This window comes from Bactrocera dorsalis, chromosome 3 (genome assembly GCF_023373825.1).
Source record: "Bactrocera dorsalis isolate Fly_Bdor chromosome 3, ASM2337382v1, whole genome shotgun sequence".
Taxonomy (NCBI): domain Eukaryota; kingdom Metazoa; phylum Arthropoda; class Insecta; order Diptera; family Tephritidae; genus Bactrocera; species Bactrocera dorsalis.
This window is the reverse complement of record NC_064305.1, coordinates 75,506,876-75,533,779: the sequence shown is the minus strand read 5'-3', so window position 1 is coordinate 75,533,779 and position 26,904 is coordinate 75,506,876. Positions and strand designations below refer to the sequence as shown.

The 26,904-nt window shown below is 33.5% G+C and overlaps 1 protein-coding gene across 4 annotated transcripts in view; it reads left to right on the top strand.

Moving 5' to 3' along the window:
• LOC105229121 (zinc finger protein 40) overlaps positions 1–26,904 on the top strand; it is a 174,190-nt gene that overhangs the window by 132,771 nt on the left and 14,515 nt on the right. The window contains exon 1 of one of the 4 annotated variants that reach the window (XM_049453415.1): positions 12,718–14,894. The exons of the other annotated variants lie outside the window; for them this stretch is intronic. The gene's annotated coding sequence lies outside the window, so the exon portion shown is untranslated. Of the gene's footprint in view, positions 1–12,717; positions 14,895–26,904 lie in introns of those variants that run through there. 4 annotated transcript variants of the gene reach the window in all.

The following is a 26,904-nucleotide window of genomic DNA, read 5'->3' as shown; positions in this document are numbered from 1 at the left end:
CCTACATACATATGTACCTGAGTATATACATATGTACGTCCATCCATACAAATACCCATACCAGCTCTCCTATAGCGCATACCAACACCCACGCCTCCGTTCACAGCGTGCCTTTGCACCTCATCTTCTCGCCCAACATCAAACCTCTTTTACCCCTTACCTACGTCTCCAAAGCACATCCGCCACTTGCCTTTCGGCTGAGAAAATCATCGAGTGATTACTTTTGCCACACAAAACGTTTCGTTTGTTTGTTTAACATTTAGCGCATTATTAATAAAAAATAATTTCAATAGCAGAAAACCATTAGAAACAACAACATACGTAACAGCCCTAAGCTAGAAAAAAAAATACCGACGAAAAAAAGAAAACTCTCGAAAATACCACAAATTGATACACACACAAAATAAACAGTTATTTATTAGCAAAAGCTAAAATGAAAATTTTAAATTTTTACGTCAATATCTGGGAATTTCCGCTGTGAATATTTTTCAAATAAATAGGCGGCGAAAAATATGGAATTCGAAATTTTCTGTGTCTTAAGTGCTTGCTTTCCTCAAGTGTAGGCTGTTGATGTGTATAGCGGTTTTCAAAGATACTACATAAATAAGTATTTATTTGTATTTATTTATGAATTTTCGAATAATTTCTATGACGCGACGCGCTATAGTCATTAGCTTGTGGATTTTCGCATGACAGTTGCTGCTATTTATTGCTTGATGTCACCGCGACACTTCCGAACCGATGGGAAATTTCAACGGCGTACATTAATGAGAAAATAAGCCATTTCTGCTGTTTATTTATTTAGAAAAATGTTTATTACATTTACATGTACATTGTGTATGTGGTGGTGTTCACACATACATATGTATATTTATAAATATGTATATATATCTATAAATTTATGATTTTTCTATTTATTGGTTCAACTTTTGTAAATAACCTGCCAATACACAGGTGGCAAATTTCAAAATTTTAATTTTTCAAACTTTCAAAATTTTAATTTTTGAAAATTTTTCAAACTTACAAAATTTTATTTTTTCAACTTTTTTCGAATATTAATTTTTCAAAATTTTCAAAATTTTATTTTTTCAAATATTTTCGAATATTAATTTTGGAAAATTTTATTTTTCTAAAAAAATAAAACAAAAACCATATTTAAAATATGCGAAGGTGATGGTCGTAAATTTCGAAATATTTTATTGCTTTCGAAACTGAATATTTTCATATTTACTTGCAATGTATTTCAAAGTATTTTAGGTTTGATTTTTTATATTCGGTTTTAGTATTATAAAAGCATGCAAATAGGTTTCCTGTTTTTCGACCTTAACTTAATTTTCAAAATCTTATCTTTTTTAACTTTCAAAATTTTAATTTTTAAGATTTTCAAAATTATATTTTTTCATCTTTTTTGGAATATTAATTTTTCAAAATTTTAAAATATTTTTTTTTCAAATTTTAATTTTTTTTTTAATTTTTAAAATAGTAGATTTTTAAGTTTTCAAAATTTAATTTTTTTTAATTTTTAAAAATGAATTTTTGCAATTTTTTTTACAAATTTTTAAATATAAATTTTTCAAATTTTCAAAATTTTAATTTTTCAAACATTCAAAACTTTAATTATGAAAAATAAATTTAACTTTTGAAAATTTAATTTTTTTTTTTAATTATTAAAATATTAATTTTTATTTTTTAATTTTAAAAATTTTATTTTTTCAAAAGAGAACACAAAAATTATCTTGACTTCGTATTTGAAATATGCAAAGGTGATGGTCGTAAATTTCGAAATATTTTATTGCTTTCGAAACTGAATATTTTCGTATTTCTTTGAAATTTAATTCAAAAAATTTGAGGCTATGTTTGTATATATGCGGTTTTAGTCTTATGAAGGCATGCAAATAGGTTTCTTGTCCATGAATCTTAATAAATCCAGCATTATTAATAACAGGAAGTATGTACATTAAAACCTCGATCTATTCTCTAACTACGACAAGCATTAAAATTTTCCTTCAATCTGAAAGCTGCTTACTTTTCAGTCGCAATGATATCATGCTGAAAGTACTTAAATATCATAATTTCAACGGTTTCAGAACGCCTACTCTCTCAAAAACAAAAAATTTCCATCATAATTTCTTCCACAGTGTTTCTCTGCGCACCTTGACCTTGAACTTTAAATGTCTTAACTTGACCGCAATAGAACTAAGCCCTTCACACACTTATGCAAATCCTCTAGAGATAAAAAGAGATAACAACTTTTGACAAATACTTTATCGAAAATTCGTATAATTTGTTTGACTGATAAGTTTGAGATAATACTATTCGACAAATAGAAAAGAAAAATCACTAACTGCCATCGTGATAATTTTTTGTACGCCCAAAAACACAAAAACTGAAACCTAATTTGTTTACCCACTAATCATTCTTATCACATCCGCAATCTTGCACGTTTTCCCCACAAAAACGGAGTTGGTTGGGGGCGTCTGAAAGGTATTTGAGTGCATAAAGGAAATACGTATTTGATGGCTGATAAGATAAATGTGCTAAAAATGAAACTTTTTGCACTGAAAGTGTTCAAGCGCTTATGAGTTATCATAAAATGTAGGTGTATGTTTGTGTATGTGTGCTTCAGTAATCTTCTACTTGACTTAAGGTGAAGTGTTGGACTTAAAAGCAGGTGAAATTGTAGTGTATGTGAAGATAGCGAGGAATTGACGTACTTTTATGGAGCAATAAAGAAAGTTAGAAAATTTTATAATTCAAACATTCAACAGAAGATTTTTAAAGTGGAAATATTTTTTAACAATTTTTTTGAAACATGATATATGTATTTATATTTTATTTCATTCGTTACAAATAAACATGATTTTAATGTATTACTGTTGGCAGAGCTATTACTCATACGCCTGGTAGCACCCAAATATTGATGTTTTTTGGCATATTTTCGATTATCTAAGTAAAGGTTGGTACGCAGCTCTCAAGTAATTGCTCAAGAACAAAAATACATTATTTCTGAAGTAATTTTGACAGCTGGTTACGCATCGTGAATGATCCACATTAGAAGAGCAAGAGAGAATAAACAAAGTAAACAAACTTTGTGCGTATGTATGTATGTATGTATGTGTATGGTAACACAAATATTTTCATTGAGATTTAAGGAATGTTGTTGACGATTGGTTGGTTTTATACAACATTTCAAAATGGAACATACTTTATAATAATGATTTCAACTAATTTAGGATGAATTTGACGATTACTTCGAATTTCCTGCAAGAAACAATTGTTGATTTGATGTTTCTTCGCAAAACCAGGTTTGCCATATTCACATTTTATTGAAACAAAGTATTAAAAATTAGTACTAGCTTTCTTAAGAGCTGCGTACTAGCACAAGTAACTTTATCGCAGGAACGTTTCTGGACTGTTTCTTAAGCGTTTTTTTATATGAAGTTTTTACGTTTCTTGAGAGCTGCGTACTAAGCTTAAGTACATAATTATGAATTAATGGAACTGCAGTGAATGCAAGAAAACATACAAAAAATATATTTTCTTTATGTAAAGCTTGCATATTACTCATATACAACCAAGCAAAACACAGCCGAAATCAACATTACATAAAATAAGGAGCTCCATACTAAAAGCATTGTTAAAATATTATTCTAATAATAATCAAAACAGAAAAAAAATCAAATTTGGCTGCACTGAAGCTATAATAACCTTCACAGGTTAGATTTTTTGCAAAAAAAAATGTTCTTTCTTAATTTCGATTGATCAGTTTGTATGGCAGCTATACGCTATAGTGGCCCAATCTGCATAATTTGTTAGGAAATTATAAGCTTGCTTTAGGCTATAGTCTGAACAAAATTTCGTGAAGATAGCTAGTCAAATAAAAAAGTTTTTCCTAGAAGGATATAATATTGTTCGTTTCGTTTGTATGGCAGCTATATGCTATAGTGCACCGATTTGAACGAATTATGTGGATATCGTAGCGCTGCCTTTAACAATAATATATATTAAATTTCTTGAAAATATTTTGTCAAATAAAAAAGTTTTTCATACAAGGTCATGATTTTGATCGTTCAGTTTGTATGGCAGCTATATGATATAGTGCTGCGATCGGAACAATTTTTTCGCAGATTATACCACTATCTGAAATAATAATCCGTGTTGAATTTTGTAAAGATGCATAATTAAATAAAAAAGTTTTCCATACAAGTACTTGTTTTTGATCGGTCAGTTTACATGGCAGCTATATGCTATAGTGCACCGATTTGAACGAATTATGTGGATATCGTAGCGCTGCCTTTAACAATAATATACAGCTGCGAGCATTGAAATAGTAGTGGGTGTTAGAGCTTTACATATCTGTGAGTTATGTAACATGCCAAACAATTTTAACATCCATTGAAATGCGAAAGTGGATCATATTTACCAGGCTATGTTTACCACTAAAAATATTTAGATTTGAATATGTACAAGATATGTTTATTTTCAAAGATGTGTTTATATAAGTATGAAAATTGATGGGAGCAGTAAAATTGTAGTAAAGTAATAAAAATTTTTAAGGGTTTTTGGAAGTTTCGTCTATACGAGATCTTAGTACTTGGTAGCATGGCCATGATTGTTTATAACAGCAATACAATGCCTTTGCATAGAATCTACGAGACTCTGGCATCTTTTTCGTGGCATTCTGTCTGCCATTTTTACTGCACCACGGTCCACAACTCATTGTTGTCTTTGGGTTTGTCATTCCACACGGCTTTCTTGACGTCTGTCCAAAGGTTTTCAATGGGATTGAGGCTAGGGGATTGAGCTGGCCTATCCATGACCTCAACTCCATTGACCCGAAACCACTATTTTGCCACCCTACTGGTGTGCTTCGGGTCATTATCCTGCTGAAATATCCTTTTCAGCGGCATGTCCTCTTCAGCAAATGGTATCATAATATGCTGCATTATATCCACGTATGTGTATCGGTCCATTATACCAGTGATCTTGTGAATTACTACACTACACAAAAAAATTTGGCCTATAAGAAAAACTGCCCAAACCATGATATTCAAACCGCCATGCTTCAAAGTTTTTGTGCTGAGTCTGGGGTCGCACTCTGTATTAGGGGAGCGCCTTAGATACTGACGGGACCCTTTACCGCCGTATAGAATAACTTTCGACACGTCTATCCACAAAATGTTGCGCCATTTCTCAAACGGCCAATTCAGGTGTCCTTTGGTGAATTTAAGACGTCTTGCTACATGATTTTTTTTATTTATAACGATCCTTTTCGAGGACTGCGGACATATAAATTATGTTCATGTAGAAGTCTTCTCACTGTATGAACACCGCAGGCCAGGTTAAGTTCATTCCGAATCTCCATAGCTGACATTCTAGGTCGAGTCTTGGCACATCTTACAACTATTCGTGTAAAATTCTCAGAAAGAATCCGTCTTGCGCCGCTTTTTTCGTATTTTATTTATAAATAATTGCATTGCGAATCGTTGTGGCTTTACACCGTACAAGTCTTTCCACTCCCTTGTAGGATTTACCGTTGTTTACGACAGATTGAATCCATTCTCGTTTTTCTTCACTACAGGGCTTCCCCCGGCCCAATAAAAGGGACAAAGTCATATTTGTTTTGCTTTTTGCATTGAATAATAAATAAAAGATTAGGAAACTTACTTTTTGTTTGATAAAATTAAATTTTTTTTAGTAAAAATGATCTGTTTGTAATCAGCTCACCGTTCACTACTATTCTATTGCTCGCTCATAAAAACAGATATCCCAATAAAATTGGCTCTAAAAAAGTAACGGTAAGTGTTGCACACTTATTGTTGTGAATAACAGGACCGTTATACTTCAGAGAATATAACTAAAATAATGATCGAAGGCAATATCATAAAATTAACAAAATTTAAAGCAAAACTCTCTTGGCCAATAGGCACTACTATTTCAATGCTCGCAACTGTATGTTAAATTTCTTGAAAATATTTTGTCAAATAAAAAAGTTTTCCATACAAGTACTTGTTTTTGATCGGTCAGTTTGTATGGCAACTATATGCTATAGTGCTCCGATTTGAACAATTTTTTCGCAGATTATAGCCTTGACTTGGGTAATAAGCTACGCTAAATTTAGTGAAGATATTTCTTAGATTATTGAGAAAAAAGGCTTTAAAGGGTTTCAATTCTCCCTTCTGGGTATTATAAATATCCTGGCAAACTTTATAAGTATACCCTATTCAGATTATAAAGCCGAAAACAGAAATCTAAAATCATTTTCAAAAAAATTCATATTAAAAACGAGATAATCCACCATTATAAGCAAATCTAACAGCCGCCACCTATTATTGCCTGAACAAACGAAAATTTCGCATCATCAGCAACAATGTAGACACCTATGTACATACATACATACATAGAGCCACAATATATGTATGTATATCTATATGAAAAAAGATTTATGTACATAGCTATTGATACACTCAGTGGCATTGCCAATGCTTTGCAGCGGCAGTGACAACATGTGGCGGCAGTTATAAAACAACAGCAATAACAACAATTCGATTCACATATAAATATGCAAACATACAAATACACAAATCTGTATGTACATACATATGTGCGCTTGTATGTGTGCAATAGTATCTCAAACCCGTTTCTAGTGAATAAATAAAAACATCATGCGAATACGGCGATAAAAGCGAACAAATAAATCTACGTGTGCGCGCATGTATGTATGTATGTATGTGCGTTTGGGTATGTGTGTGTGTATGCAATTTGACTTGATTCATATTAACCGCAGCGATTTACACGTAAACGGCAACCCCAAAAGCCCCCAAACCCGCAAACACACTCTTCGCTGCGCACACGCTCTTTCTCTCTCGCGCCGCTCTAGCGCTGTCACTGTCGCTGTCGCTATGTAGCACGCCGTGTGCACACTCATCGTTTTTGGCTGGCTCACCAGCTTGACTCGCCAAGTTTTAGTGATCGCTAGATTGAGGGTTTCCTCGTTTCTGGTGAATCGTCAGCCATTAAATTCATACGAATAGCGCAAACACACACACTCGCACACGCATACACGAACACCGTGAAAAAGGCAATAAAAGCGAAGAAGCTTAATAATGCGAAACGAAGACACTTTAGCGCAGTGTTCGCGTGCGTGTTTGTGTGTTCGTGTATAACTCGTATGCAAGAAAAAAAATAAAAAGAGACAAAAACAAAAAAAACACAGTCGGTGCGCTCTTAATTCCAGTTGTTTGCATTTTGTTTACTATGTCGGGGGCAACCACGTCCGCTTAGTTGTTGGCGCGGTCGCTCGCCTCCGTTCGCACCAACAAGTTGACCGTTACCCCGCGCTCCTTTGCGCCGTTAAATATACGCGATGAATTGAGCGCACACACACACACAAATGCCTCACATTCGAAGTGACTGAGTTGCTCGTGTACTATCAGTGACTCGCTTGCCTGTCAGAGAGTCTAACTCACTCGCTTACAGACTGACTGTTGCACTCACCGATCTGCCCACTTGGCTGATCGTCGCCGTCAACGCTCATTGTATGCTAGTTTCGTTTGTGTTATTGTTATTATTGTTTTTTTGAACTTAATGAGACACCCAAAACGCTCGTCTGCTCGCTCGCTCACTTCTTCATTGGCGTTCGTTCGCTCGTACAACGTGCTCGTTTGCCACTCATTGTTGTGGTTGTTGGGGTAATTATCTTCATTATGTTGTTAATTAAGGAAGTTCATGTTAATGATAATGATGTTATGACGTCGTTGTGTTGTTGTTTTCGTATTTTACAATTCAATTAAGTGTTGTTGTTACTTTTGTTAAATTTTATTTTATTTTTGCTCTCCACAGTCGCAGCGTTATTATATTTGTTTAGTTGCTGATTACGGTTGTCCATTTACATATAGTATACATATGTACATATGTACATGTGTAAATATGTATAGACCTATGTTGTTGTTGTTGTTTATTGTTGGCTTTGTTTGCCATTCGTCATTTATAGTGTGTGAAATGAATGACGCGTCAGCGATTTACATGGCTTTCCAGTTGGAATTTTCTATGCAAAGAGATACACATACATCCGTACATATGTATGTTTCTTTGTATTTTTGTATGTAAGTATGTGCCACAATTACTTGACATTCGCATACTCCACTCACGTTATCAACGGTTTTCTACACTTGTACCCATATGTACGTACATAAGTATATTTATGCGTGTGTGCCTTTCCACAACGTCGGTCAAGTACTTGTGTATGTATGTTTCTGCAATTATTTTTTTTATCAGAAGAGTGCGATTATTGTGGCAAATATAATAATCACACTTTATTCATATGAAAATATTCTGAAGCAAAAGTGTAACGGCGCTTTTACGCGTTATTTATTCATTTTTAAGCAGAAATATACTACAAAGAATCTGTTATATAACTTTTTATTGTATTCAGCTCAGTTAAATAAATTTCAAAATTACGTTACGGTAGGTCTTAGTTCGTTTGTATGCAGTTTTTGGCTATTCAGCTCGGTTTTATGTGGCTGAATTACTTAAAACATCATACATTGGAGTATTTATTTCAACCTAATTGCTTTTTGCAGTTTTATGTCTGATCTAAAACTAGATTTAAGTATTGAAATATTGAAAATGCAGAAATAGACTACAAATAACATGTTATATAACTTATTATCGTATTCAGCTCAGCTGAATTTATTTCCAAATTACATTGCGGTAGTTTTAGTTCCTTTGGATGCAGTTGTAGGCTATTCAGCTCGGTTTTATGTAAGAAAATGTGGCTGAATTGCTCAAAACATCATATATTTGAGTAGTAATTTCTATCTAATTGCTCTTTATAGTTGTATATCTCATCTGGAACTACAGTTAAGTATTGAGGTTATGACTTAAAATAAAAAATGTTTTTTTACATTGAACTGCTAAAAAGTATGTTTGATATTAAAATCATAAAGACTATAAATAACATTTTATGTAATCTTTTATTGTATTCAGCTTAGCTGAATGTATTTCATAATAACGTCTTAATTCATTTGTATGCTTTTATCTGCGATTCAGCTCAATTTTTGTAAACAAATATTGACTGAATTACACGAAGCTCCATTCATTTGTTCATTTATTCCGACATACTTCTTCCTTATAGTTTTAAGTTCTACTAAGAACTATAAATGTACGTACATACGTATTGAGACTATGACATGAAAAATATTGTTTATTTTTTTGCGCTGAATTGCTAAGAAGTTTGTGTGATACACCATTTTCAAATTTCATACTTGTGGTATCATGTAATAACATAATTCTAGCATATTTTCAGTTCATTGTGTTGTAGTAAAGCATTTAGTTTTCTTAAATATATAATCAATCCTTCTTATTTCCTGAAATGCTTATTCAGCGCATTGAAATATGATTCTAAACGGAAACCTACTTCGTAATTTAACTGGTTCTCTTACCTAAATTTTTTTATCAGCGCATCTATTTTGCTGAATTGCTGAAAACCTTATTCAGCGCTCTTGAACAAAGCTCAACTTGTTCTGTTTTCCATAAAAGCTTTTACAGCACATTTACATATGGTTCTGTTCATAAAGTATATTATCATTGACAGCACATATATTTCGCTGAATTGCTGAAAACCTTATTCAGCGCATGTGAATAGGGCATTTTTTATCAGCTCATCTATGTTGCTGAATTGTTGATAACTTTATTCAGCACAGCTGAATAGGTCTCAACCTAGAAATATTTACTGAAACAGAAAAACGTATATAACTGGAAATGTTTAAATAGTACGCCAACTTGACTGAGTAATTTAAACTGTTTTTCAGGTAATCATTTCTATCAAAATTGAGTTGTTTTCCTCAAAAAGTGCTATATTTTAAGCAAAATATGCTCTTGAACCAAAGTTTGAAGTTCAAGCATATCAGCAGATATTAAGATAATCCAAAAATGCTGAATAATTAAAAAGTACAGTTAAATAAATACATAAATTCCTCAATCCAGACTGTATAAAGTATAAAAGTTGCTTTCTTTTTATTGTTTGCTATACATTCAATCCATTTCATTGCTCATTTTTCATTTCTTTCTATTTTTGCAAATTTAATTTCCTTAATTTATTTACATTATTTAAAGGCTCCTCCACTCGAACACGCCAACATCCGCTACTCTTTCAGTTCCCCCATCCCCGCTCATGCGCAACGTTCATTGCGCTTTATCATATTTCATTACGATTTACATTTTTATACGCTTTGCATTTCAATGTGCAAACGGTTGTGTAATACTTTTTTTTTGTAATTTTCGCTTTTGTTATTGTTCGCCTGGTGGTGCTCCCCAGACCTTACTTAGTCAGCGACAATTAACACTCCGGCTTTGGCAATAAACTACTACAATTTTTTGCTGCATTTCACTGACGTGGTTGCTGCTTCGTCTTATTCAACTTCAATAAAAACAGCAAAATAAATGAAAAGAACAACAAAAATAAAAGAAAGCATTTGTGAGCCGACGAAGTCCACGCAAGCTAGCAAGCAGGCACGATCAACGGTCTATTCAGCAACTTCGTTTTTTGTGTTTACCTTTTTTTGCGATCACTTTTGTTGGCTTTGTTGCTTTAGTAGCAGCGCTCAACGCTGTAGTTGGCAGTTTTTTGCGCGGCCATTTGTTTTTTCTGCTTCAACTGCATTGCTTTTGCTTTTGCTATTCGAGCCGTTGTCGTTGAGCTGAGTTCGCGCCGACTTTACTTCGTTTTTTATTATTTGCTGATTGCTTGTATGATTTATGCATGTGTATGTTGTTGTTGTTGGTGGCCATTCTTATTGGCATATCATTTGCGCGTTTAAATAAATTTTAATGGCGTTTGTGCATAGGTATGCGTGTACTTCAGCGCTACCGCACTTTGGTTGCTCATACGCCGTGTCGTTTCGTCTATTACATTAATTAATTTCGTTGTCATACGGTTATTGCTATGGGTTTGCTTGAAGTGTTATTTGAGTATATGTCTTTAAGTACATTATTCTTGGGTTAGAACTAAGTTTTGAAGCAATTTTCAATAATGGGTTGAAAAGCTACTAGTTACAATTATAGTTATAAATTAACTAGTTATGCCTAGTTTCAAACAATTTTGTAGAAATCAATATTTTTAAGGAACTCATCAGTGTTGAGAAATATAATACATGAAGCATATATTTTTTTATAGGCAACCACATTCTTTATAAACCTTTTTTTATCAAAATGTGACTTTAATCTTCGAAATAATCTCCAGCTTCTGTAATACATATATTTTATTGTAACGGTCTTCCAACAGTTCATGTCTTTTAAATTTTTAAAAAATATGTACATAATTATATTACAACAAGCCATTCATTTAATTAATTTAAGCAGGGTAATTTACAAACTGGTCCGTAAATAACTAGTTCGTAACTAGTTAAAATTATTTTAATTTTTAGTAAACCAAACAAATGTCTAAATAAATAACAAAATAACTAGTTGGTAAATAGGCGTAAACTCTCCCTATTTTCATGAAATTTACAAATTCAACAATTAATTATAACGAAAGTAATATAACTTACGAGCAAGGTGTTAAATAAAAAATTAATAACAAAATTTCTATTAACTTCTCAAGGGTCAAAGTTACCCAAAATAATTGTTTACATGTTAAGAACGTCTCACAAAATTTTAAGACTAATTTATAAGCCTAAAGTATAAACCATTCTTTAAATTAACGAAAAACAAGATAATTTACAAACTGGTCCGTAAATAACTAGTTTGTAACTAGACGTAAAATATTACTATTTTCCAAAATTTACAAATTCTGCAATTAATTGTACCAAAAATAATAAAATTGACCAACAGGGCGTTAATAGACAAGATCATCATGTGTGCGCACACACACACATACATATATACATACATACATAAGTACACCTACAAACACCCTCTACACAACAGCACACAGCTACTTTTTGCATAAACATACATAAATAATTATTAATAAATGGCTTTGTTGCGCGCCCGGTACAGGGTACACTATAATAGCGGCGTAGGCGCCGACAGCGCTTACGCCAACTGACCGTGCAAGCGCCTCAAATGTCTGGTTTGCTTATTTAGCTGGCCGACTGACTGCTCAATGACTGGCTGTGTAATGTATGTACTATGTATGTATATGCATATGTAAGCATCTTGCTGACGGCTAGTTGCTGACTCGTCAGCTTCTTTGTGTGCGCTCAGCGTTCAGTACACCTTACCGCACTAGCGCACTGCTTATTATTACTTCACTACACCGCATATGGCTCATAGTTAGCCATAGCATTTGGTGAGTAAGTGTGAATTTTGTGGTATGCGCTGTCGCGCCACTTGAACATACAGCGGCAGACAGCAGCGCCGTCTGTATCTGCATACAGTCGTACGTACAGCTGTATGACCGCAGGTATATACATACGTGTGTCTGCTTACATACCGAGCTTCAACGCCGCGCGCCCGCTACATGTGTCACCCCACTTCAAGTTCCTTGATTATACGTTCTCTAATGGAACTTGTTGCTGTTTACGACCGCAGCTGTGCCCAGTCTCTGCGATTGTCTCTTTAAATGACTTTTTCGTCTGCGCTGACTTGTCGCGCTCTTGCTTACGCGCTCGCTTACACTCGCTCTCGCTCTTTCTGTGTTTGCGCTTGTTCGTTCGTTGGTGCTTTGGGGTCGCTCACACACATACTGAAATTTTTATGTGTGTATGTATGTTTGTACGAGTATATACCCCCCACCCAACATATGTTTGCTTTTATTATTATTTCCCTCTTTGTTTCGTCGGCCGCGTTTTTATTTCATAAACAGCTTTTTTCCTTTGCGCTTTGTTTTATTTACTTTTCTGCTCAGCTGCTCTGTTGCCTTACTCATGCGCGCACACAAACACACGCTCGTAAGCGCTCATTGAAGACATGCATACATACAAACAAAAGGTTTGCTTGTGTGTTTCCGCCGCAGCGCGCTGGTCTGCATCTGGCAGTGTGTATATGTGCGCGCTGTTGTATTAGTGTGCGTTTCTTGTGCGGATTGTGATTTTTACTTGGAAATTGAATGAATTTCGTTCGTCCGTCTAGTCGCGTTTCGTATGCGAAGTCGTCCACAAAGCCAAAGAGCGCGCGCGCATTCAAGTTTAACGCGGTCGATTACACGTTCAGCCATTGTCGAAGCTCGTCACATAACCAAACGGCTTCTAAATAAGTAAATACATACATACTTATATATATATTATTTTCTGTGTAATACTTCGTTGCTTGGTGTACTGCCGCGTACATTAGTGTAACCTGCACAACGCGCCTACTGCTGCCTACATTGTAAATAGTAATTGCGGTTGCATAGTTGGTGTGGGCTGTCAACCTTCCTGCCACCCAGCCAACCGCGCGCCACTGTGCCGTCGACTATTAGCGACAACTGTCTACGTTGCCAACGCAGAAATTCCTTATTACTTATTATTACATTTTCAACGTAGTATAAAGTGTACAAAGTGAACTTTTTTTGTTGTTGTGGTGTGCATGTCGATTGTTTGGTTTTGCTTACGGCACAATACATACGTGCGCACACACATACAAACGCGCGCAAGCGAACAAGCGCACTCTGCTATCCGCACCGCGCCGCGTTGCCTTGCGCTTTTCATTTCATGCTGACGTTTTGGCCTTTTTGCCGTTTGTGTGTTTTGCTTGCGGTCTTTCATTTTACGGTGCGTGTGTGTCGGTTTTGCCTTTTGTTTTTGTTAGCAGCGCATATTTGCCGCGTTGAATTATTGCGCCGCGCGTAACTGCTGATATTAATAGGCAGCGGCAGTAGCAGCAACAACTGTGCCGCCTCTCGCTTAGGCCACTTTTCCTGTTCGTTCGCAACCCAGTCACAACGAGCGCGCACACACACACAGGCACGCGCACGCAAACATACATACATACATATCGTCGTCGTCGTCATCATCATCGACATCAACATCAGCGCGCTTCGCCAGTTCAATTCAGTTCAGTCTGCCGCATCAGTTAGGCGCTTGGTTACGCCAGTTGTGCGCCGCTCGCCTTTTTGGAATATTATTTCGCATTTTTGTGCTACGTAAACTTGTGCGCGCTGACAGTGAATAGAAACAACGACAACAAAAAGCGAAAAGCAAAAAAATATTTGAAAATAAAAAATATAATACATGCATATATTTAAGTGTGGTGTTTTGTGCTGCGCACGACTATGTGAATTCTGGTGAAGTGAAAAATTTGTGCGCTTTTTGTATTTTCTGGAATTTCGTTTTATTTCCGCGAATCACAACTGAACCAACTCAGTACAACAAAAGCAAACATAATAAATTAAAAAAGTAAAAAAATTAAATTACAAAAAAAATATTAAAGAAAAAAACAGTGAAACGTCAGCGCGCTACTCGATCACCTTTGCTAGCAGTGAGTCGCCGTCTGGTGTGCAGGCGCTCGCATTCGCCGCGCACACACTCGTTTTACAAACATACGCTCATACGAACGACGACTCAACGGCACTTCGATAACGTCAAGTGTTCAATTACTACGTCTGTCAGACGGACGGTTACTCGGTCGTTTACTCAATCGTTCGCGTCGTCGTCGCCCGCTTAGTTAAACAGGCGTGTTCCTTTTTTGTTTTGTTTATAAATTAGCTGACGTCGCGCGCCGCGGCGCATACACGGTCGCCTCTACTAAGCACTTATGCGCATACATATATAGCAGCACGTACATACATATGTATATCCGCGTGCACATGGATTTGCTGGGCGTGTATAAATCAATTGGCGTTATTATTTGTTGCTGGCGTCGCTGTTGCTATTCACATTTTGTATGCTGTTTGCTGATTGCCGTCTGAAATCTCGTGTTGAATAAAAGCGACAATAAAAAAAAATTAATAATTCAACAAGTTACAGCAGCGCGTAAGTGTTGTACAGTATTAATTGTTTAATTAATAAGATGTGTTATACGCCTAAAATCTTAGCTGCAGTCAATTATCGTATGACTGGACTTTAATTAGGCACACTCAGGCACAGACACACACCCTTACATACACATTGTTAGTGTTGTACCTATGTAAATAGCTAAGTACTTGTGCATTACGTGCCGGTGATCAATTATGAATTTAACGCTCACAGCAAATGTTTATTAATAGTTGCGCGGTGACGTGTTTTCGGCGCTGCAAACAATGTGCGCCATAAACATTTGACCTTGGTGAGAGGGAAGCCGCCGTCGCGAAAGCAACATTCGTGTTATTAAGTTGTAAAAATAGTTGAATGAATGTGGCTTTGCATAAATAGTAATTACAACGCAGTGTTTATGAAATAGCAAAATTTAAAATAAAATGTAAATATTTTTATGCAATTCAGCTGAGCTGAATACGACTTTTAAACAACGTTAATGTAATTTAAAAGTTGTAGCTAGTTTTTAAACACATTCAGCTCAGTCAAAAGTCCGCTGAATACGACTTATTAACAACTATAATGTAATTTAAAAGTTATAACTAATTTTAGAACATACTCAGTCAAGTGAAATGACATTTAAAATCCAATTTACAAGTTCTAGCTAATTTTTAACCACATTCGGCTAAGTCAAATCACATTTTTGCATAATTCAGCCCAGCTGAATTCAAATTTCTTTATATTTTAACCACAATAATGACCACTTAATTGTAAATTAGCTATATTTAGCACGTTTACACTATGCTAAATAAAATATCGATATAATTCAGCCCAGCTGAATCCAGCTTTTATTATAACTATTTCAACTTAAATAATGACCACTAAATTGTATTTAAAAGTTGTTACTAATTTTTAACCGCATTAAGCTAAGTCAAATAACATTTCTACATAATTCAGCGCGGCTGAATTCTATTTTCTGTACATTTTAACCACTATAACAACCACTTAATTGCAATCAGTTATATTTAAGAACATTTACAGTGTGTTAAATAACACAGTCCAGTTGAATTCAGTTTTTATTCCATTTCAACTGAAATAATAAATACCAAATTGTATTTAGCTACATTTAGTAGCATTTTGGTTTAGTAAATGTTGTGTCTTGAAAATCTTAAGCTCAAATTTTGAAACATACATATGTATTACACAAAATTCTAATGTTTTTGAGCTTACTTTGCCAAGTCAAATACAAAAACATGAGGCATAAAACAAAGATTACCATATTGTCTCCTTTAATATTGTGGGTATTTTAGCAATTTTTACATTTTTATGGTTTTATAAAATTAAAAAGTATCGTATTATGCAATTTTTGTATATTTTGGTGTTATTCAGCTGAGCTGAATTGCAATTGTAATATTTACAAATTAAATTAAATCGCTTTGCAATCACTTTTTCGTTTTTCGAGCAAGCTGTAACTATTTATTCTGCTAATTTCTTTCTAATTTCAAAGAAATATAATTATATTTGCAACAAATACTGCAATATAAGCACTTTTTGTTTCGAACATCATAATTAAGTTCGCGCTGAATACTATTTGTAACCATTCAGCGCACTATTTTGCATCGTGAACTTACTTCTAGTTAGCCAAACTTAGTATTGACTAAAGTTTAAAGTCATTCACCGCAATTCCAACCTATTTAAACCCTATTTTCTTTACTTAAATTGCATAAAAAGTAGCAAAACTAGAAGTGCGTTTAAATATTTGCTTTAAATGCTAAGTTTTCTATTAGTAACATTTATTTGTTTTTACAGAAATGTAACCTTTATACAAGACTAATATTTAATATGTGGCCAAACAAAAAACTGCTCAGATCAAAGTTTGTGTAATATGACAGCCTTGAAATAGTAATAATAAAGCTTAAATCATCGCCTGCTGTATTCCTCAGAATATGAAGTAATTCTGCTAATTTATGTATGTTTACTTTAAATAAACAATTGCCTGAAATATTGTCTGACATGATCGCTGTCGATCAGTTGGGTACATACTGCATATTTCAATTGCTTAATTGAGTAGTTTGTATGGATGTATCGACGATGATCATATGATGTCATTTTGTACATTTCACAAGTTAATTGCTAAGAACACAACTTCATTAGCTGATACTTAGATTGAATAAGGGATCGGTTTGGATACGGTTTGTGCTTCCTGATTTTCGCTAACTTTCGGTGGATATATTAATATGATTGGTGTTCATACTGTTTAGAGTTTATTCATTGCTCTATTGATCAGCTTCATTTGGGACATTAGTTCATTGAAGAAGATCACTGATCTTTATTTTGTTGTTTTGGAGTTATTTCTGTCCACTCGTAACCTATTCAATAGTTTATTTTATCTTAGTACCTCAGTCTGCTAAAAATTTCTTACTGAGGTTCCAAAAGAAGAAGTGTATCTTTATAAAATGGTTCTTTAAAGATGATCACAACGCACTTTTGGCGGCAGATCTACACTTTTGAACTTTGGAATATGGTTTATAATCGTCTTTAGTGATTTTTTCTGCTTCAATAAGGAGTTATAGAACGGCTAAGACCGTCTTTATGATCTATATTTCGCATTTAAAAATTTTCCAACTTTTATTATCTTCGCCCCAAAAAAATTTAAGAACTTAAACAGGTGTTCTGCATCTACGATGTACATACATAAACTCAGTCTACGTGCCGCCTCTGTCTGTTTGGCTTGGTACTCACTAGCATGTTTCAGGGAATACCCACACGGCATACCAATCACCCCGAAAGCGACTGCTGATACGATATAAATAATTTGGCGAATAATTAGCCAAACGGTAAACAGTATAAATGCATAGCGGTGTGAGCTTACAGAAATCCGCATTCTAATTACGTGCAAATAAAAATAAATTTCAACTACAACAACAAGTACAAATAAAAAGAATCGCGCAATGCTCAACACCGAGTAATTATTTCAATGAGTGCAGTGAAGCGGAGCGGCGAAAGAAGAAAAACTTAAAATAGCAAAAATAAAAGAATACGCTAACTGCATACAAACATATGTATATAGACAAACATACATACATATATACATTTATACTTACGTATGTATAATATATACCTGTATGTAGCTACAAGCCGAAACATACGTACAAAAATCAGTTTCAATTTCCTTTACCGCAACCCGGCACTTGTCGGCGAACGTCGCTTAACAATTATTGCCGAACACATGCACATACTTATATACTTGCATATATGTAGGTATGTATGTAAACAGGTATGCACATTTTGATGTGGCGATGACGTACCTGCGAAGGTAGCTAAACGCTTTTGTCATTTCAATTGTTCGAAGTGTCGACACAAACAACAACAACGCAAACATTTTTGCACACACTTACATATACACAAACAAATATACATACAGACATGAATGCGCTTATATTTAGCGTCAATAATAATGTCGTTGACGACGACATCTAATTGCCGCACCTTTTTTGCAGCGCGAAATAAAGCACAGACAAAAACAACAGCAAAACGGTTGCTTAAATCGCATGACTGCCGACGTTTATTTTTATTTGAAGTTTTGTTATGTCTGTTATGGGTGTATTTGTTGCTTTTTAACTGTCACCGCTGTTATTTTTATTTTAGAATCATCAGCGCGTACTGAGTGTAAAGTTATTATTGCTGTTATTACAGCTTCATTGAGGCGGTATTGGCATATCATATTTTTTTATTACTCATATTGTTTGCTTATTTTGAAAAAAATGTGTCACTTAATAGTAAGAAATTAAAAATAAATATTTTTGTATGTAATTTTGCTAAGGAGTAGGCGCTGAATTGTAACCCAAAGCACTTAGTAACAATTTAGCATACTGTTCTTCTAAGGCAACGCAATTCAGCTGAGCTGAATTCGATCTTTTGCAGTTTAGTTAAAGCATAAGAGCTGATATTGGCATATTATTTTCTTATTATTCATAGTGTTTCTTTATTTGAGAAAACTTATCACTTAATAAGAGGAAATTAAAAATATATATTTTTATGTAATTTAGTTAGGGAAAAAGCGCTGAATTGTAACCCAAACCTTTTAGTAACAAGTTAGCATCACTTTCTTCAAAGATAATGCAATTCAGCTCAGCTGAATTCAAACTTTTACAGTTTAATTAAGTTATAAAAGCTGAATTGTGACCAATAGCTCTGCCCACCAAGTTAGCATAATTTCGTTTTAAAACAGCACAATTAAGTTGTGCTGAACTCTTCGTTTTACAATTTGGCTAGGAAATAAGAGCTGAATTTAAATCAAAAGCTTTTTTGTTTGTATAATTTTAATTAATGTTATCCTTTCTCTTAACACAGTATAATTCCGCTGAACTGAATTCTTCATTTTACAATTCAGCACATTTTTTTTAATATTTTATAGATAATACTTTTAAAACTAATGACAAATGTAAGTTCAGATTTACTCTTAATCTATTATTATACATATTTTACCACAACCCACTGTGAAATACAACAAAGAAATGTCTAAATATTGATACTGATTTGATGTTTCTTAGCGTATTTGTAGTATGCAGCTAAATTCATATTAAAGCAAAATAAACTAATTGCTGAATTGAAATCAAAACATGTCAGTATCATTTAAATGTACTTTTACGCAAACTTCAATCATAAAATATGCAATTCAGCGCATTATTAGTGTTGACAGTTAACTCTTCACCTGTTATTTACACATTCTTCTTGCTTGCTACTACTAATAGTTTTATAGTCTATCAATAAATCTTAATAACAGTCCACTTAATTCAATGCTTTACTTATACTGAAGTGCACGCTCATAAAAAAGCGCTGAATGAAATCAAAAATGTTATTTTGTTTGTAGAACTTTATTAAATTGCAGTAATAAATTATATTTAGCTCAGCTGAATTGTGTTTGAAGGCATTCAGCGCATTTTATAAATTGCAAAATTAAATTCATTGACGTAAGAAGCCTACCGTACTATGCGATAACATGAATTGTGCTTAGTCTTAAGTCATAAATGGAGAAAAATAAATATTCCGTTATATTTTGATTGATAACTAAGAACCGAAACAAACAATTAAGCTAATTTCGTTATCGAAAACGTAACTGCAATGTGTGTATGCATTTGTATGAGTTTATTAATTTCGCTAAGTTTTCAAAGTTCTCGTGTTGACCGAGGAAGTAATACACAGCTATGAATCTGCATAGATATCAATGTGTGTGTGTATGTGCTTGTTAGTGCAATCAATATTTTATAATATTTTTTCAATTCTTCACACTTCTCCGTGTTGACATTTGACTCAAACAATCACAGGCAAACACACGTATGTGTATTGAATTTAAATATATTTGTTTTTTTTACTTTTATATTTTTTTATATGTACGTATAAATGTGTTTGCCTCTGTAGCCATGCGCTTTGACTCGCTATTATCACATTCAGCGTCATTAAGCGCGCTTCAATACATATTTTTTTTTTGCTTCTGAATCGCTAAAATATGCGCGCCATAGTCAATTTGTCGCTCGACAGAAACACTTGCACACATATTAACACATACATACAAGTGCAATCAGACACACACACACATACTTATACCCATCAACACATAACTATTGTTGTAATTGGAGTACGAGTATATGTGCTGCCGTTGTTGTTCATTTAAATTAGTGTCAGCACATTGTTTTATAATTTTTTGACGCCTCTCCTGATATTTTGCTCACAATCGCATTTACACTCCTTCAATGGTTTGTTTGTTTGTTGCATTACTTATGTACTGTTGTGTTCATATTTGCTGTCATTTAAGTGATAATTTCATTTTCACGCGTACCTTTGTACTTTGCTCAGCGCCAACGGGCGCTACAAAGACGAACAGTAAACTGTAAATATTTATTTTTCACTTACATTAAGCATTGAAAATCGTATAGCGTATGTTTGTATATACTTATTTTGAGATGATGCAGTTTACTACGTGTTAGGCGCCTTCATAAACGTGTTATTCGTTCGTATAGAAGTTAGAAAAGTTTAGAGTTCGAGATTACTGCTTATAAAAGGTATTCAGCTAAGCTGATTCTTGTATTGAGTTATTCAGCGCAGTTATATTGCTTGTAAAAAAATGATTTGTAATAAATTTTAGTCAACACAATGACATAAGCAAAATATTTCTTGAAATAAATTGTGGAATTGTTAAAATTTTGCGTATTCAGCGCAGCTGAATTTGCTTGCAGCTGCTTTATGTAAATGTCTACTTCATAATGTAATATTCCTTACAGTAATTTGTAAAATTGTTAAAGTTTTGCGTATTCAGCTCAGCTGAATTTGTTTGTAGCTACTGAAAATAAATGTGTGCTTCACCTTAAACTCAAGAAAGTCACATTCAGCTTTGCTGAATACAGTTTTTAGCTATTCAGCGCACTTTAGGTTTTTGTACTAAAAGTTTTAATAATTTATATGAAATTTGAGACAATATTTGTAATATCTTTGCATTTCAGCGCCTTCACACATTGAAATTGTATAAGCATAAATGCAAAAATTACACGCTGAAAAAAAAAAATAATTTGTATTAACAATTTCAAACATGCTTCCTCTGAAATATTTAAAAATCTAATCACTTAACGAACTAGACGCCACAATATGCTAATTGAATCAGACAAGTGAAGCAAAAATGCTTAATTACAGCATATGGGTGCGAAACTATAACATTTGCTGAATGCTAAGCAGTTACGCAAGGCAGAAACGAGAACAACACAATAAGCACGCTATATAAACACGAATGCACATACGTCTGTATTTACTTTTGTATTCGAGAAAAAAGTTCAAACAAAAAATTAAAAGAAAATTTATTCGAGACAAATGAAGATAGTGCGAGCTTTTTCTATATATCACAGAATATTTGATTTCATTAATACAACAAAAGTAGGCGCTAGCTAAAAATGTGCAAATGATAATTTTTCTCATTTATCATACATATAGCATATAGATACGCGTCATTTTAACAAAAATTTCTGTTGTAGAAAGCGATGAATTCTTTTTCAATCGAAAACATCTACGAAAATTTAAAGAGTTTGGTATCTTTGACCAACAATGCTTCACCTTTTACATAAAAGCTTGCATTACCAGTGAAAGCTCACTAAACTATACCTTCGAGTGAAAGCTCTAATCCCAAACGCTTTAAGCTTTTCGACAAGCCATTAGTATACTACCTAAACTCATACAAAGAACTACAATTCTTGATAAATTCCTTTCATTCACTTCATAAATAACATAAAAAATGAAATTATGTGTAATATAAGAAAAACCTCAAACGGGGAATTCTAATAAAAACCATTGTGCCGTAAGCTTTAAAAAGAATTTTCTAAAAATACTTTTTAAATCGAGCAAAAAATAGAGCGATTTGCAAACATACACACAAGCGCATCGCACTTAATTCAGCATATTCACCACACAATTCTTAATAAATAATTTTTCTCAAAACTACGCACATCGAACACCACCGACCGACCATACAAATGAACACTAGCAATAAGCGCAATGCTGCCATAGCATGCTTACGTACAGACGTACTTAAAAGTATTTATACACATTAATGTAGTCAGTTCAACGGCTCCAACAATTCAGCAACTTGTCTGCAAGCGCCATTGGACGTCAATCAACAGCTGGCCTCTGCTGCTCTTTCCTCAAACCACACGCAGCTTCCGTTCGATTGCTTGCCACCGCTGGCCGGTCCCGCCTCCTTAGTGGACATGTGACTACAAGTGCTGTGGTTTATAAACATTGTTTTCGACTTCTTTCATTGTTTATATGCTCACAATGAATGCGTGGCTACTTTAGTTTAAAAGTACTAGTTGTCAGCGCGCTACTGTTGCTCACTTGACAGCTGTTTGTGAGTGCGAAATGTTGCGGAAGCTTTTGAAATTTAATTGTCTTTAAGTTGTTGATGATTTGGAGACTTTACATAATTGTAGTTACTTAGAGTATGCTGATATTTATGGAGCTTTTGTGCAAAGTTGAAAGCTTTCGATTCAGAATACTTTTAAACACATCAAGGTCGACGATAAAAGCTTTTAACATCGTTTTTTATACGCAGTTGTTGCTTAAAAGCTGACATGTGAAAGTCAGAAAGTTTTCTATCCTATTAATTTCAGCAGCTTTATCTAAAAGCTCGCTATTTTATAAAAAAAAAACACAATGTCTAGTGAAAATAAGAGTTTTTATGTAAAGTTAAAAGCTTTCGATGTTGTATGATTCTAAGTCGACGCTGTTGTTGTGTTGTTTAAGCTTTTCTACCCAATTAATTTCGGCAGCTTTTTCTAAAAGCTCGCTATTTTATTATATCAAAATATCATATACTGCCTATTACAACTTATTACTTCGCAATATGTTTACTTTTACTTAAGCCCAATCTAGTAGTGAAAGCTTCAATTGAAAGTTTTAGACAGATGTATGTATACACTTAAAGTAAGCTGATATTTACAAGAGCTTTTGAATAAAGTTAAAAGCTTTAAATGCAGAAGGCTTCAAAAACTTTTTGTTGGCACTAAAAGCTTTTAGTTGAAATTGCTTTTACACAGTAAATTTCATCAGCTTATGTTATATGTAGTTTGCTATTTTATAAAAAAAAGACATAATGTCAGGTCAAAATAAAAGCTTCTAATATTCAAAAAGCTATATATTTCTTATTTATAGAGCTTTCACTTATTCTATTGCAATAAATTTACTTTCAGTTACTCCCAATAGCGTAAAGAAAGCTTAAAATGAAAGCTTTACACAGATGAGAGCTTTCACCAAAACTTTTCACGTCTGAAAAGTTTCAAATGGTTTTAAAATTACTAATAGTTGCATAAAATTTTCACTGCATTTTGTAAAAAATACATTTATTTCAGTTTAATTGTGAAAACAACTGTAAAATATTTTCAATACACGAGTGCAACGCTGAAAGCTTTCAACTTTTAAAGAACTTTAGACAGCTGAAAGCTTTTTATCACTAAAATCTATGTTTATTCAATTGAGTAATCGTTGCACAAAGCTTTCATTGCAGTTAATAAAAAATAATTTTATTGCAGACTAACTTCAAATATCTGCAAAATGCGCCTGAAACACTTTCAAAAATAAGAACTTTAGACCTATGAAAGCTTCCTTCGAAGTTATAAACTTTATACAGAAGCTTTACCAAAGCTTTTTAAGTTTCAAAAATTCAAAATAGTTATTAGATCGATTAAAAGTTGCATAAAGCTTTCACTGCACAGTGGAAAAATAAATTTATTTCAATTTAAGTGTGAAAATAACTCTAAAATATTTGGAGGAAAAGTCGAAAGCCTTCAAGGTCAAGAGCTCTCGTATCATATAATTATCTCTGTTCATATAATTATTTCTTATGCCAAGATACATACTTTCTCAATTCTCTGGGCAAACTTCAAAATTATCTGATCACAAAATAACTTTGCAATAATTACTGATATTGAAAATTTCATAAAAATCCATAAGTACTGATTGATTAATATTATCAGCAATGCACTTAAGTACAAAAGCTTTACTTTTGTGTTCAATTTTTATCTTCAACTGAGTCACACACGCCAACCGATGATCAATTAAAGCAAAATATTAAGATGCCGCATAAAGTAACCAAACCACTTCACCATGCTCAGATAATAAATAACATATTGTTGGTATTTCCAAACCTATTTACGCCTTATCACAACTTTCATTTATTCGAAATTCGCTATCAAACAAACGAAAATAAGTTGCGGCCATAAAAAAAAGTAGATAAAAAATCGCCAAGCAAAACAAATATGACAGTGCCGAGCCGGCGTATCATTAATAACGCTAATCTACATTACGTATACGCACGGGCGCACCACTTGTTTGTCCAGAGAAAGCTACACACACACACACACAGGCGTACATAATTTTTAACGCACACATGCACAACATTTTTAACACACATCCACAAAATTTTCTAACACACATATGCTCCACTGCTCAGCCCACCTCTCATAATCTCTTCCATACACGTGCACACATGTTTCATGCTCTTTGTGGCTGTCGTTTGTTCAGCAATTCGCACACTTGTTGCCGCCGGCCATTATCGCATGTACGAGTACATGGCTAGGGGCGTTAGAAGAGGAGCGCCGCATGTGAAGTGGCAAATTGCGTGCGTTTGATATCTGAGCAAACAATAAAATATGTGTAAACACAAAAATATTTGTTTGTATGTATGATTACTTACAAAATGAATTTGCAAAATTCGAGACGAGTAATCAAAAGAACAAACACACTTGTCGTTTAGCTAAACAAATTAGAGCAAAGTGGAGTGAATTTGAACAGAAAATTTGAAATGTGAAATATTTCGTGATAAATGCAAAACAACAACGAGTCTAACTGCTTTAATTACTATCAGAATAATAAAATTTAATAAAACATGCCAAAGCGACTGATAAAACTAACCGACGCGTATTTAGTTACGGTGGCATTAAGCAGTGAACAAGTGAAAGAGTGAGTGAATAAGTGAGTGAGTGAGCAAGCTAACGAGTAATCTTATGAGACAGCCTTTTTATTCAACTTACTTTTACTGTTATCACAAGTGGCGTATATAATTCATCACACCATAGTCATGAAACTAAGCATTGCCTGTACTTTCTGTACGTGTTCTTTGTTTTTGTTGGCGTGGCTGCTGAAACCGACAGTTGCGGTTGCCAGTCTGATAGTCTGTTGCTGTATAAATGAGTCAGTGTGTTAGCAAGTTAGTGTGTTTTGCTTGGTGTTGTGGAAATCGATACGCTTATATCATATAGTGCGTTAAAGGCGAGACAGTACAGAGTAAATAGTATCATTGCTAGTTCAGACTAACTGTGACTTCATATAAATATTTACATAATTTGCAAATAAAATAATAATTTCAAGTGATTTCGAGACTTATTCAGCTTAAAAAAAAATCAGGTAAAATGTATGCAAGCCTGACACGCCATGTAAAATGCCTTTAAATGTGAAAAACATGATTATTACAATTAACAGTGTTATTCAGCACTTAAAAGGTGGCAGATTTTTAAAGCAAATGGGTTACAGTTTTAATTCAGCTAAACAAAAATTCTGCTGAATAGCTGATAATAGCACTACACTTTGCTAAATGTCATTGAAAAGAAGATAAAATCACATTTTCTCATTTTTTTTTAATAAATTAATAATTCAGCTTAATAAAAATACAGCTGAATAGCTCAAAACCAAACCAAACTTTGCTGAATGTCATTAAGAATGAAATAAAGACACATCGTCTCAAAAATTCTGAACAAAGAATGCTGCTGAATAGCAAAGAACTTAACTCAGCGCGTTCGAAAAAAATTAATATATTTTTGATTTAATTGAGCATATTCGAAAAAATATATATTATATATGTATATATTTGCAAACTAATTCATGCGTCTTAAAAAATAGCTGAAAACTTTACTAACCTAGCTGAATGTAATTGCGTATGACATAGAAACACATTAATTAAAAAGTTCTTAATAAAAAATGCTGCTGAATAGCAGAAAACTTTATTCAGTGCAAACGAATCAAATATAATACACTTTTACTTAATCAAATATAATACACTTTTTCTTATTTTTGATCTAATTTGGTAAACAATCACTTTGTATACCATAGTTTAAAGACAAAAATACTAATGATAAAATGATAAACTTACTGCCACAAATCATAAACCCTTTTACCGTAATTATGCTTTTAAAGTAAGATCTGCTGAAAATGTTTTCAGAAAACATATACCTGATATTTAAAATTTGTAAGCTCATTGCAAAATTATATTCAGCAGCTCTTAAAATACCATAACTTACTTTAGAATTCCTTAAAGTGTGGTATATGTATAATTCAGCTCATTTTCTAAGCCTGTGAGCCAGCTGAATAGCACATAAAACTTAACTTTGCTACACATTGCATTTTATAGTTATTTTATATGAACTTTATAGTACACATAAACTTTTTCACCATTATTATGTCTCTAAAGTAAGATCTGATGAAAAATATTTTCAGA